At 44.0% G+C, this 15000-nt stretch overlaps 1 protein-coding gene across 1 annotated transcript in view; it reads right to left on the reverse strand.

Annotated features, from left to right (window-relative positions):
* The window catches only part of LOC147706800 (calpain-1 catalytic subunit-like), a 668045-nt gene that overhangs the window by 207578 nt on the left and 445467 nt on the right, over nt 1-15000 (reverse strand). The window lies entirely within an intron of this gene.

Genomic DNA, 15000 nt, shown 5'->3' on the forward strand with positions numbered 1-15000 from the left:
GGAGTCTTGCTCAATAATACAATATCATCCGCATATTGTAGGTAATGTATTGGATTATTTGCCAATGATGGCTGTCTGCAGATTTGATTGCATTTGTTAGGTCGGAGAGAAAAAGGTTAAAAAGGGTGGTGGCCAATACGCAGCCTTGCTTTAGGCCTTGGTGCGTTTGGATGCTGCTGGTTGTACTGCCACCATTTCCCAGCTTCACTCTTACCCAAGTACAGTGGTGTAGGGCTTTGACGGCACTTAAAAGTTCGTATGGCATCCCCCAGCTCTCTAATTTGCTCCACAAGCGCTCTCTGTTCACCCGATCGAATGCGGACTTGATGTCTATGAAACATGCATACAATCGGGTGCCCTTTGCTATTGCTTGGTCCGTTAGGATAGACAGGCAAGTTAGGTTGGTTGTTGTTCCCATTCCTTGCCTGAATCCTGTTTGGAATTTTGGCATAATCTTTATTTCTGATATCCAGGTTTGTAATTTGGATAGGATGCAGAAACCGTAGAGTTTGGCCTCTACGTCTATTAGTAATATCAGTCTAAAATTTGAGGGGTTGCGGTGATCGCCATGCTTAAAAATTGGGTGTATAATGCTTCCTTTCCAGGAGGCTGGTAATTCTGCTTGGTTGTAAATTTGGTTGAACAGGGGCGTTAGGGTCTCTGCCCACAGGTCCGGGTCGTACTTGAAGATCGCATTCGGCAGCCCGTTTGGTCCTGCTGCACCCTCGGACTTTAATCTTGAAATTATTGACCTCAATTCGTTTTTGGTGGTTAGGTCAACTAGGTCTGTAGGCCCCTTCTGAGGAAGTTCCTGCTCGGGTTCCCTAAATTCCCTGTTCATAACTCCTTTTGGTTGCTCCATGTTAACCTTCGCTGCCCCTGAATCTTTAACATGACCTGTATCTTTGTTGCTGTATAGATTTTGCACGTGTCTGATCCAAGTTTCTGCTCCGACCCCAGCTTCTTGTTGGAGTTTTGCCCCTTGGTTAAGCTTGTTTATGATACCCCAAAAAACCCGGCTGTTAGGATGTTTTCCCGCAGTTAATAGTTTGTTCCATATTGTTTCTTTATATGAGTACTTTGCGGCCCTGAGTGCCTTCCTGTAGATGTTCCTGGCTCTCCTCAGATTAGATTTGTTTGCCACACACCCCGTCTTTTTTTGACTTGCGAGGGCTCGGACCTCCTTGGCCACCTTTCTTTTTTTTGCTCTTAAGTCCAGGTTGAACCAAGGCTCCTTCTTGTTGTTGGGGTTGCTGTAGTTCCCCGACTTTGCTGGGAACTTTTGCTGCAGGATCTGAATCATTTGCTCCCAGTTGGGTACTAGGTCCTCCTTCTTTTGAATTCCTAGGTTGGCCATATGGGCTTTAACTGAGTCAATAATGTTGCCCAACCCCTCTCCATGCCATTTTAATTTTCTCAGGTTAAACTTTGATGCATGGTGCAGAAGAGGGGTCGTTGTTGGCGCCATAATTGGTGCAATATTCAAAGTTAATATTTGTGGGAAGTGATCACTTTCTGCTCGTATTTCAATGCCAAATGATATGATGCTGTTGATTAACTCATTGCTTACTATTGAGTAGTCAATTGTTGAGTGAACCCTGCCGCTCAGATATGTAACAGCTGCTGGCATATCCCCCTTTATATTGCCATTCAGGATAGCCAGTCCATGTTCGATTAACCTGGATGCGAATTTTTTTCCACTACTATTTCCTGTCATCTTCACCTTTGCCTTGTTTTGGTCAATGAGGGCGTTGTTAAAGTCCCCGGAGAGGACCAGAGGGTATTGCGGGTAGGTCCTCTGCATGGCCTTGATAAGTGACAACAGCGTTGCATGTTTTTCTATTTGTGCCGTTTTATCAGGATGGATGTAAACGTTAAATATTATCATTTTCCAGGGTTCAATCCTCGATGACGAGGCTTCGGTGATTCTGGTCACTTGGGCCCACTTCAGGCCCACTTCTATCTCCTCTGATACCCAGTTGTATTTGTGGGTTATGTAAGTTGATAACCCACCACGGGGATGGCCGTGCATGTAGGGGCTTTCTGCATATATTTGATGTTCTTTGAAACCTTGGACAGGGGTTGATTGCAATTTCCAAGACTCCTGGATCAAAATGATGTCTTGTTTTTGGAAGAAGGCACTGGTTTCGTAATCGTGGGCCATTTCTCGAAAGCCATGCACGTTCCACGAGCGGTCTGTCGGAGTCAGTTACCACCAGTTTCAGTCAGCAGAAAGTTGGGGGGTGCCCAGGGCACAGGATGACTTTGCAACAGGAGTGGACTGGATGTATGTGGTGTGGAGTAGAATTATGTGGGTTGGGGAACATCCTTTACGACCCGGATGTTACCCCGCGCTACCATTACGACGCGTCTCTTACAACGCAAGTCGTAACCACGACTTGCGCTGGAGGGCGCTCAAGGACAAGGAATAGTTCATTTACTATTCCAACACCTACCCTACTATCCACCGGGACTAGTGTTGGAATAGTAAATTAAACTATTCCTAAGTCCGCACCCTCCAGCGCGAGTCGTGGTAACGACTTCCGTTGTAAAACACGCGTTGTAACGGTACGCGTGGTAATAGCCCGCGTCGTATCATCATACATCCATGTGGGTTGGATTGGAATGGTTAGTTGTGGAATTGTGTGGAGTGGATTTGTGTAGTAGATTTATGTGGCATGGTGTGCAGTGGAAACATGTGAACAGTAATTATGTGGTACTGAGTATACTGGAATTATGAGGAATGGGACCGTGTGTCAGAGTTTAATTAAATGGAATGGTATTTTGCGTTGTGGCGTTTAAATATGTGATGTCCTGTTACATTTTGTTAAACCCACAATGGTGGCTGGGCCCAATGGGAGAGAGGGTAGGCAGGGCCACACTAACGCGAATCAAAAGGATTGCCTATGCCTCCAATTTTATAAATTTGAACACTGAATGATTGAGGATAAACAATACATTTATTAGTTTATCCCGACAAAACTTTTTGTCACTGAATCAATACTTTAGTTGAACAATTTTCATTATACAAAAACAGACAAAGAATTACCATCGACTTCATTTCTAGCCATACGTATTTCAAAAAAACGGTATGTGCATATTTACAGTGAAAAGGTTTAAATCAAGAACATTGCATTTAATCATACGTGCATGGACACAATAAATCAGAAGTGAAATGAAAAAAACAGATAAACAATTCACAGTTAAAGGTCATAAATGCAACAAAGTGAGAGAGCGGGAGTGAATATTTTTTCAAAGGATCAACTCCCTGCTAATGAACTAAATTCGTTTTTATCTAATGATCATAAAAAAGCCCATTTTATACATGACTGACACAAGCCATTAATGTCAAGTCAAATGCCGACGCGTTTCAAATCCTGTTGCGTTATTTGCAGGATTCTCATCAGGGCGGTGATTCTAGTCCATGGGAACTGTTTACAAAAAAATGAATGAAAAAAGTTTGATTAACAAACTTCATACTCTCGCCATTTCTATTTATTAGAGCTAAACCCGCATGAAATTGCGGCATACCTTGTCAATATTAGCCCCAAGTGGCTTCTGTTTGGCAATATCGTCTATAGCAGGCGGGTCTGGGCTGCAACAAAGCAAGACTGGTGTCACCAATTCGTAGTGCCGAGATAAATGCTAACAGGTAGCGAAGCGGTAAGATTAAAATTTACCTTTAGTCTTCAAAACCTGGGGGCAGAAGTGCCGGTGATCGGAATTAATTTTCGATGTTGGCATGAATTTTACGCTGGGGGGACAAAATCAGAAAAAGCGGGGTTTGGAATAAATCCAAAAATAGAAAGGACATGCACGGAGGCGGGCACACCTCACTGGGAACACTTACTTTTGGATGATTCAACACGGGTGGGGAGTCCTCACCGGTGTTGGGAAGGAACGCTGTCCTTTCTGTGAAACAAGGGAGAAAGGAGGCTAAACCAAAGTGTACTTCGTGGCGCTTTCATTAAAAGTTAATGGCTATATCTCCGTGAACTGTGAAAGGGGGGTCGAGTTCTTACCATAAATCGCCGCGGAGGGCTCCGCTAATGCATCCTACTTTCAACCGGCACACACAGAGTTTAGTTGTCCAAGGCACTGCCGGTGCTAGCAGCAATAAAAACATGTGATCCACTGTCATCCAATCAGGTTTGTGACAGATGCTAATGCATTATGGGAATTGAAGTCCACTACGGGCTTCAAGCCCGATTAATCTCGCTGAGAGTGTTAAGACCCTTATTCACACTATCGAATCGGAGTATAAGATATGCCTCCTTGCGAAGTAACATAGTTTCAACGTCTGGGTAGCGTTTGGAATCCAGCCACACAAGTGGTGTCCATTTGAAATCATTTTCAGTGTGGTGATTATTTACAAAGTGTTCCACCATTGGTGCAGTCATCACTTTTTTCTTTATCCGAGAACGATGTTGCGTTATTCTGGCATTAATGGCTTGGTTTGTTTTACCAATATACACCTTGTCGCAAGGACAGACCACTGCATAGACGATATTTCTGGTCTTGCAATTTGTAAATGCATCGTGTTTCCACTTGATGCCATGGTTAGTGAAGGTGTCTCCCTCAATTGTTGAAGAACATGATACACAGTTACCACATTTGTGATGCCCACTAATCGGTTTAAAGTTCCACTGAGCTATAAGGTCACTCTTGGGCGGCGGGATATAAGTATCCGCTTTAATGAGATGTTGTCCAATACTGGTGTTCTTCCTCATTGCAAAGATGGGTTTGGGTAGGGGGTACTCAATTGTTTCCAACAAATGCCAATTATTTCTTATGATGTTTTTGAATTGGTTTGTGTGTTGACCAAAGGTCGTCACACAAACCAATTTGTCTAGTTGCTTTTTCTCTTTTACCTGCAGAAGTGTATCCCTCGGGGTAAATTTGGCCCTATTTTTGGCATGTTTCAACAATTTTTTGGGGTATCCTCTCTCAGCCATCTCATTGCAAAATCTTGTTGCGTGTGAGTCAAAGTCTTGTAGACTAGTGCAATTGCGTCTAATTCTGAGCAGTTGCCCATAAGGTAAGTTATCCTTTAGGCTTTGTGGGTGTGAGCTGATGTAGTGCAGGATTGTATTCCTATCGGTTTGCTTCTTATGCAAAGAGGCCGTCAGCCTAGAAGCACTGGTACCTACTAAGACGTCAAGGAAAGTCATTTCTTTAGAACTAGAGTTCATCGTGAATTTAATGTCAAGGTGTCTTGAATTAAGCCATGCATGGAATTGATCAAGTTCCGTCTGGCTCCCCTGCCACAGGAGCCAGACGTCATCTATGTATCTCAACCATTGAATCATGTGGTGTGAGTAGGGGTTGTCCTTGTAGATGAATCTTTCTTCATATTGAGACATATAGAGCACCGCCAGCTCCGGCGCATAAGGACAGCCCATGGCTGTCCCCTTGATTTGTATAAAAAAATCACCCTCATATCTGAAATAATTACTCCGAAGAGTTATTTACGGCAATGCCACAATGAATGCGGAGGGTACCCGGTGGGGTCTCTCGCGTTGTTCTAGATATAATTCAATGACCTCCAGAGCCTCGTCTTGAGGTATTTGCGTATATAACGAAGCGACATCCAATGTCACCATCAGCTCCGTTAATTCATTGAATGAGTGTCCCTCAATCCGGTTGATAAAGTCAGTCGTGTCTCTCAGATGCGATTTGACTTGTTCTATGCAAGGTTTTAGAAAGAAATCGATATATTTGGATATCGGTTCCAGCACTGAATCGCACCCGGACACAATAGGTCTCCCCGGGGGTATCCTGTCATTCTTATGGATCTTGGGTAAGAAATAAAGAATTGGCGTTCTTGGTGACTTTTTATTTAAGAATTCATGCTCTTTAGGTCCTAAGTAGCCTTCATCTAAGGCTCTTTGTGTGATTTTGGCTATTTTATCCTGAATAGCAAGGACTGGATCCTCTTTAGACGGTCTGTACCAATCCCTATTGTTTACATGCAGTTGTCCTTCGGTGAGATACATGGGGCGGGGCCATAAGACCACCGCGCCACCCTTGTCCGCCTGTTTTATGATGATTGATGTATCAGATTTTAATTCAGTGATTGCCTTTTGAGTATCTTTGCCGATGTTATTTTTGACAAAGCTGCTTTTCTTCTCAAGTTTAGTAAGGGAGGACAGGACTGCTTGTTCAAAAGCAATGATTTGTTTCGGGATATTTAGCATTGGAGTAAACCTTGATTTAACCCTCAATCCAGTGATTTCCTGTGATGACGTCATTTCGGCACCAGCGAAATAGGCTTTCAGCCTGACTTTGCGACAGAAGTCAAGTGCCTCTAGTTTTAGTTTAGTAAAATCTGTTCTTTTAGTTGGGACGAATTTGAGACCCAGGTCAAGAAGCATTTCCTCATTCCTATTTAAGACTTTGTCAGAGGGATTAACAATGGTGGACGAATCTAGTTGTTGTAATTTTTGTTGCGAGTGCGCATTTGCCATGGTTGCTTGAAGCGCGGTCGTGTTTGGCCGCCCCTGGCTAAAAAAGGAGCTGATCCCCTACCTGCGCCTCGTGTTTTGGAATTTGACTGTCTGGAGTCAGAGGAAGAGTCGGAAGAGGTGGTATCCGAGAATGTAATACATTTATTTCTGGATCTTCCTTGAAATGTATTTAAGGCCCCTCTCGATTCACCTGAGGTGTAAAAATCTTCCCTGAGAAAGGGATATACTTGTTCAAGTCGGAAAGATTTGGAGTCTTTGTCAAATTGTGCTGTTTTAATATTGAGCGAATAATCTTTGAATGATGCAATTTCTTTTTCTATTTTTTCTAAAAGTATCTTTGCATCACTCGTAGTTTGAGTGTCATTAATGTTTTTGATTAACTCTTCAATCTCCTTCTCTTCCTGACTGCAGATCCGTTGAGCTGTCTCAATGGTATGTACCATTAGGTCTCTACTGCATTTAGTGTTTATTTGGCTGAAGCCCTTCTTGTAATCTGAATCCTCCGTGAAAATTACGGGAATGTTCTTGACCTGAAGGCCCCAAGGGATAGTACCTGCTTTGAGATGTTTAAGTAGAAAGTAACCGTGAAGTTCTGTTCTAATGTGCTTCTTCTGAAGCCGTGTCAATTTGTCTGCCTCATTTTGTTGTTTAGCTGAGGTGCTAAGGGAAATAGATGAAAATGGCGAGGACTCAATAAGATTTTGGATGTGGCTTTCCGTGAAGGACAGTGTATCTTTGTCTGCCATGCTATGCAAGAGAAGACCCTTGCGTCAACCTTAATGCTGATTAAGATTTTGCAAAGAGACGTTTGTGAACGTCGCTCCCAAACCACTCGGGCGTAAGCCCGCTAAGAAAATTAAACCCACAATGGTGGCTGGGCCCAATGGGAGAGAGGGTAGGCAGGGCCACACTAACGCGAATATTAGCTAATATTGACAAGGTATGCCGCAATTTCATGCGGGTTTAGCTCTAATAAATAGAAATGGCGATAGTATGAAGTTTGTTAATCAAACTTTTTTCATTCATTTTTTTGTAAACAGTTCCCATGGACTAGAATCACCGCCCTGATGAGAATCCTGCAAATAACGCAACAGGATTTGAAACGCGTCGGCATTTGACTTGACATTAATGGCTTGTGTCAGTCATGTATAAAATGGGCTTTTTTATGATCATTAGATAAAAACGAATTTAGTTCATGAGCGAGGAGTTGATCCTTTGAAAAATATTCACTCCCGCTCTCTCACTGTGTTGCATTTATGATCTTCAACTGTGAATTGTTTATCTGTTTTTTTCATTTCACTTCTGATTTATTGTGTCCATGCACGTATGATTAAATGCAATGTTCTTGATTTAAACCTTTTCACTGTAAATATGCACATACCGTTTTTTTGAAATACGTATGGCTAGAAATGAAGTTGATGGTAATTCTTTGTCTGTTTTTGTATAATGAAAATTGTTCAACTAAAGTATTGATTCAGTGACAAAAAGTTTTGTCGGGATAAACTAATAAATGTATTGTTTATCCTCAATCATTCAGTGTTCAAATTTATAAAATTGGAGGCATAGGCAATCCTTTTGATTCCTGTTACATTTTGTGGCATGATGTGGAATTCTGTGGTGTGGATTTGATGAATGTGGTTTATTGTGTTGTTGAGGTGAATTATGTGGTGTGGAATGGAACCGTGTAGAGGTAAAGTGTGTGGCATGGAAGTGTGTGGAGTTGAGTGAAATTATGCTGATTGTAGCTCTCCGTGATTATGGTATCTCATATCTCAGGCAAGGTCTGGTATTACTGCAAGGCTTTGCCCTCTGCTGTCTTCACAGTGCCATTGTTGAAATGAAAATGTGTGAGTCCCTTAGCAGTGCTGCTGCAGTAGTAAAACTTCCCAGCAAACAGGAATAAAAGCGCTTCAACTAAATGCCAGTCCACTAACATACATTTCGATACCGAACCTTGGCATATTCATCAACAGCCATCTGGCAGGCATTTCTTCTGACTTTTGACAGGGAACTTGCAATTTCAAAGTAAGCACTTACAAAAAATGAATGTCATTGAAAATAGGAATATCTAAGATTTATAGAAATGCTTGTATCACTGGGTTAGTAACGTTTACAAGGCTGCCGAAGCGCTTCTGAAATGCAACTGGCTGATTGAGCCTTGCACCCTTCCAGTTGTCCTGGTGAGTCGATTTTTTGCCTCTGGCACCGAGGCCATCTTTTTTTTTTTGAACCGAGGAGCGCGAACATATTAGATAACTCGAGAATGAAATGTTTCAACGCCCGCTCACCCCGTGCTTTGTGACAACTTCACGCATTAAAATAACAAAAGCAATCGAGCACAATTCAAAGTTATTTGTGGATTCAAGCTTGAAGTACAGGCAAAAAAAGCTAGTTTTAGGAGTACAAAACTCTTTTTGCATTTAAAAAGTTGCTTTTGTCTGATGGAAGTGTAGTGAGCATCTCACCGCAGGAATGCCATGCAAGTTGGAGAACAACCAGAAACTTACCTATGTACAAAGTGTTCTTCGTGCCTTTCCCACCCTAGAAACAATTGGGGATTTACTCCTTGCTATATAAAGTGTTTATCTCTTTTTTCCTGGGCAGAAAGGGGAAGGTGAACGACGTTGTAAGGAATGTAAGTGATGGGATTACTCCAAAGAAAACTAAATCTGTACAAAAAAATAACACATTTATTGCATTTTTTATTCATCGCGTGAAAATACACAGATTGTTACCCAAAATTAAACTGTACACATTTTTCAGAATTTAGCCTGGAAAGCTGTGATTACCACAAGTTCTGTGTAACCAGATAAAGTTGTGAGCACGCCAAAAATTGTAGCTCTGCACCAAAGGCAGGAAGTAAACGCAAGTATGCTGATATAGGCGTTACTGAGAATCCAGTGTTTACGGACGACCGGGTGAACAAGTAGTTTCTAAAAACGGGTCTTCTTCTGAAAATGCTAGTTTGGAGGGGCGGCACTAACAATGAGGCAATATAAAAGCACAGAGGAGCATTTAGAAAGAGTGCATATGCGATAGATTAAGGTGATTACGGTCAATAAATTGCTTTTCGGAGCAAAAGAAATGAATAGTTAAAAACAGTAAAAAAGCAGAATACATTTCATAACGAAGGGAGATGAGGAGGGGAGCAAATACAACTGAACAAGAACAAGACTACCCTCCAGCTGTCACTTACAGGCACATGCATCAAGGGTTTTTGCATTCGCAAACGGTGCGAATTGCAAAATTCGGCCGTTTGCGAATGCAAATCCCTTTTTTGGGATGCATTAAGGTTTTTGCTTTTTTCGCAATTTAAGAAATCGCAATTTATTTGCGATTTCTTACATTGCGATTGCATTTAAGAAATCGCAATTTTGCGATTTCTTAAATGCAATGCATGATTTTTTTTAAATTGCGAAATCGCAAATAGGAAGTAGTAAATTACCATGAAGTTCACCTTCATGGTAATTTGTGAAAACTTTCAAAAGTGCACAGAAGTGCATTTTTGAAAGTTTCATTTTACACACACACATGCCCTTGGGGCATGTGTGTGTGAAAAATGTACTTTAAAGTACATTTCAGGGGTGCAGGGGGGGGGTCCTTTGGTCCCTCCCCTGCACCCTTGAAATTGCATTCTCATTTTGCGATTCCTTAATTGCGAATCGCAAAATGAGAATGCCTTCACATTCATTCCTATGGGCCTGTAGGCCCATAGGAATCAATGGAAAGGGATTCCTTAATTGTGATTCGCAAATTGTGAATGGCAATTAAGGAAAATTAAGAAATCCTCAAAAAATTGCGATTTCTTGATGCATAGCCGTTTGCGAATTCTTAATTGCGATTCCTTAATTTTCGCAATTAAGAATTCGCAAACGGGTACATTGATGCATGTGGCCGTTAGTGAATAACTGAAGGAAATGAAACGTAGGTTTTTTGTAGTTTTATATATCGCGACTTCGACCCAAGGGTATTGGAGCGCTGTATATGAGCAGAAGTCATATTACACAAGGACGCATTCCTTTTTGGTATGCACGGTGTAGGAAGGTGGATATCTGACTATGGTTATCCCCAAACTTTTTGCCTGGTGTTTAGCTGGTTTTTGATATAGTTGGCCTGGGATCCTGTTATTCAGGGCCCCAAGCTAATTGCTCTCTCCTTAAAATGGACTCCATGTACCTTAGGTACATACACAATTGGATCTGGTTCACCTTATAGGCCCCTGTAACAGTGTACTCCAGGTACCCAGGGCATAGGTGTATCCAAGGCCTACCAGGGGCTGCAGCATGTATTGTGCCACCCCTGGCCTGGCCTCCATATTTGACACAACTGGCTGATCACTCAGCTGGGGTAAGTTGGTGTAATCACCTCTTACTTAGATATAGTATCCCTATATCTAACCCTAACTGGACACATGTTAATCTATAAGCCACTCCTATGGAAGGCTTCAGCAATCCTGGAGGCAGAGTGCGTGGTTTCATGTGAGAAGGTGCTCTAGCATGAGCTGAGCCTGTCTGCAGCTGTCGGGAACAACTCCCTTAGCTGTTCCGGGATATTGCCATACCATATACTCTTAAGTGCATTATAATCCTTGCGTTATATGCTAACTTTGGTTTGGCTTTATCAAAACATGTCGAGTAAGGTGTCATACGATTTTGAATACTATCCCCTCGACAGTCCTGTTGACGGGGATAGCATTCCACCCTTCTAGAGGGACACGACATGTACATAACCTGAACGCCGGTAAAAGTTAACTCGAGCCTCAGCATCACAAAATGGATGCTGCCACCACAGACACAAGTATGACCTCCTGCTGCTGGGAGTCCTTCCAGCAAGGGAGGCTTGGACAAAGGGTTTCCTGCCTTGGGAGGTGCGAGCACCACCCCAGACAGGATTTTGTGTATTGGGTAGGACAGGGCTGAATAGATTGAGAGATGCCTGGGGCACACAAGGTGTCCCCGTGCATAAGCCAGTCCAAACTGGTGCTGGGGCTTTCCAGCCCCAGTCCTGGCGCGGAGCTGGACAAAGGAAAGGGGGTGTAACCGACCCCTTCCTGGTCCCACCCAGAGGAGGGACCTAGCAGGTGATCCACCCCTCAGATTGGGAATAAGAGTGGGAGCAGTGCCATAGCACCTCAGATCATCCTGAATCAACTTGAAACTAAGAAGACAACTGGACTTCGACATTCTGCTGCACAGAAGACTGAAGAGCATCTCCCTTGTGGCCTAGGAGTGGCCACCCTGTGAACACAGGCACCATCCAGCAACTCAACATCTGCTTTGCCGCCGCCTCCTGCCGGAGCCCGGGCCCAGAGCCCAACGAGACTCAGACTTCCAGACATCTCAGAGCCTGATCCACAGTCCCTGAAAAGAAGAGACCCGTGGAGGCACCGAGAGAAGTGGGACCGGCCATCTCGAAAGACCCCAGAGAAGCTGACTGCGCAGCACCCGAGGCACCCTCGATGCTGTGCTTTAGGGTTTGAGAAGCCCCATGACCGAGCAGCATTTGCACTGAAGATCATCCCCCCAGCATCTCCACGATCTGCGTGGGGCCCTTTTGCATCTTGCCACTTGACGCGCCATCCCGGTCATTGCCACGTGGCTAGCGGCCATCTTGGCGACAAAAGCCAAAATCAACACTGCGGGTCTGGTTTCTCCAGACTTGCCCTCGCTCCTGTAAAATGGAGCACCCGCTCTGACCTTGCTGGTCCGAGTGATAAGCTTTCTTCACTTCCTGCGTGGCTTGCATTAGCCAAGGCCTGTTTGCTCCAATCAAGTTGCCGACACCGCCATCAGCTAGAGCCTCTGTGGGACAGCTCCTGATCAACTCCTGGACGTCCTCGACCTCTTCGTATCCACGTGGCTGAGGAGACAAGCTATACCTCATCGCCTGTTTGCACCCGACATCGCCTGGTTCCATCCTGGTTCCACGGTAGTCACTGGCTAGTGACTTTGAACATTGTCCCCTTTGCTTTCAGGTCTTCACCACTTCAGATCCACCCTTGGATCCACCGGAACTCTCCTCGACGACCCGCCTGCAGCATCTTCATCTTCAGGCACCATCGATCTGCGTGACGAAACCCGACACTACTTCGCACCTGTGTACCCGCTTCCTGTGGGTGAGGTAACTCAGCAACGCTGGTGTTCCTACACTGGTATACACCTCTCGTGTCTATGTCTTAAGTTTCATCCTTATAGGTCACTCGGAAGGTTCCTTAAACATTAACTTTGTAACTTTTATGCACCATTGACATTGCATTGGTGTATGCGTGCACTTTAAGCGCTGCACCCGAGTCCCGCGGGCCTTTCCCGACTTCTTCACTGTTAGTCCCGAACAGCTCCAGCGATTTCCAAGGCCCTATGCCTACTTCCTTTCAGCTAGGTGGTTCTTATACCACTATTTTAGTATATGGTTTAGGTGGCCCCTAGGGCTCATCCTTATTGTGCAACTTTTGTGTATTTAAACTGTGTTTAGTTTTAACGCATTTGCTTCTGTGCTCATAAAGAGTATAGGGGATTTGTAGTAAATAAATATACATATATTATCAATATATATCTGTGTGGTGTCATTTATTTGGTATTCAAGGGGATTGTGTATGGTAAAACAGCTTGCTTCACATGCCTTTACAGAGTTTAGCCTAAGACTGCTTTGTCCACGCTACCTCTAGGTTAGCTGGTCTATAAGGTTGACTTACAACCAATCATCATAAGGGTTGCTTAGCATGGTACAAGGTGATCACTAGAACTAGTGAGCATCATATACCAGACCAACTTCTTACAGACGGTAGAATACGTGATTTGCCCAAACCAGAGGAGCCGACACAGAGTTTATAACCCAGCTCTTCAGCTCCAAAGTCGGCAGCCCTGACCATTAAGAAACATCGTATCTGTCTCTACGGTATGATAGGAGCAATCACTAAATGGCCCACGGACCGCACTAAAACATTGAAAATCAAGCAAATAAAATACCTAAATACCCTAGGCAAAGTTGCCCCAAAAAATATTGAGGGGCTACCATGACGTACATGCATGCAGACAGCAGTTTTGTTCTCCTTGCCTCGAGCAGCAGTGAGACTCCAAGCTAATTCAATACTGTAGGCCTTGGTTCCACAGTAGTAGCTCTACTGCGGGGGGCATTCGGCAGCCCAGATCCTAGACAATGCAACCCCAAAAGACAAAGAATGGGATGGGATGTAAATGTGCACCATTGGCCAAACTCACATGTGGCTGTATATGAGGTGCAAATGGCCCAGCGACTAGGCAAAGCCCCCTTAGGCTTTTCATGGGTGAAGCAAGGAGGGCGGCAGTGCGAGGCACACAATAATCAATGCACTAGTCAACTAAAACAAGAACAAAATGCAATCCCTGTTTAATCTTTGAAAAACGTGCAAATATTTGTAAGTTGCGAAATGTTAATGATGTAATATAATATACTGTTTATTTGCCATCCGAGCAAGCAAGTCAGGGGAAGGGACGTAGTTTAATGGCTGAAGCTGCCGTCTTTGGAGGAGGGGAACCCGTGCAGAGTTTTGGTGCTGGCTCAATATACTGTGACTCACATGTAATCTTCGTGTGCCTACACAAGATGAATGTGTCCTTCTGTAAAGAGTTGAAATAACTTCCACCTGCAACCATAGTCAAGCAGACCGCCAGGACATGTGCACACACGCAGCATGCCAAAGAAACAAAAGAAGACCAAAATAAAAAGATGTGACTGTTCCAGCGAGGCGATGTGGCAACATCTAGAGCGCCGATCTTGGAACTGCGGAAGCGGACCTGACATCGGCTCCTCTGCATTCTCAACAAGTATCAGCCCCATTGTGTGCGCAGGACGGGATACACAGGATATATGCACCTCCTCCGTCATGCAGGACGGGATACACAGGATATATGCACCTCCTCTGTCACACCAGATGGTGCCAGGCCTCATGTAGACTTGTGTGCGCCTACCGCATGTGTGTAATGGGTGGCATCTCTCAAAGAAAAGTCAGCTACCATTTGGTGTCCCCGAACAACACTTTCAAGTTGTAGCGCCTACATAAAAAAAAAATGTCTCGGCCAAACGAGCGCATGCGCTGGATCAGGCCGAGACCTAACAAGCTCGTGTGGCAGCAGGGGGGAGGAGTGGGGCCTGCGCGATTCACTTGAGGGAGCGATAATTGCTACCATACGGCGGCGAGCGCTTCCGCAAGTGGATCGCCACATGTGCACGCGTTGCCATTGAAGGCAATGGAACGCGTGTACGTTCTTGGCTGAAAAGCCAAAGTGATCGGAAAAGGTATTTTTGCCTATGCAGGCGAGACCTTAAAAAGGGGACAAAGTAATAGTTACATGTCAAAACACAACTCATTTAGACGTGATCGCCTAAACACATTAACAAAAACATTTGGCATGCAAGGCAAGAAGAGCAAGTGGTCTGATATTCCTCGTAAAATGGGATAATCAAGGTGCACTGGCTGCAATCATAAGATTTCCAGTGAATTAGGGAAGTGCATTCAAATGATCCTCATTTTATGTTATTGTGATAAGCGTGGCTC

The sequence above is a fragment of the Lissotriton vulgaris genome, chromosome 6, assembly GCF_964263255.1.
Source record: "Lissotriton vulgaris chromosome 6, aLisVul1.2, whole genome shotgun sequence".
NCBI lineage: Eukaryota > Metazoa > Chordata > Amphibia > Caudata > Salamandridae > Lissotriton > Lissotriton vulgaris.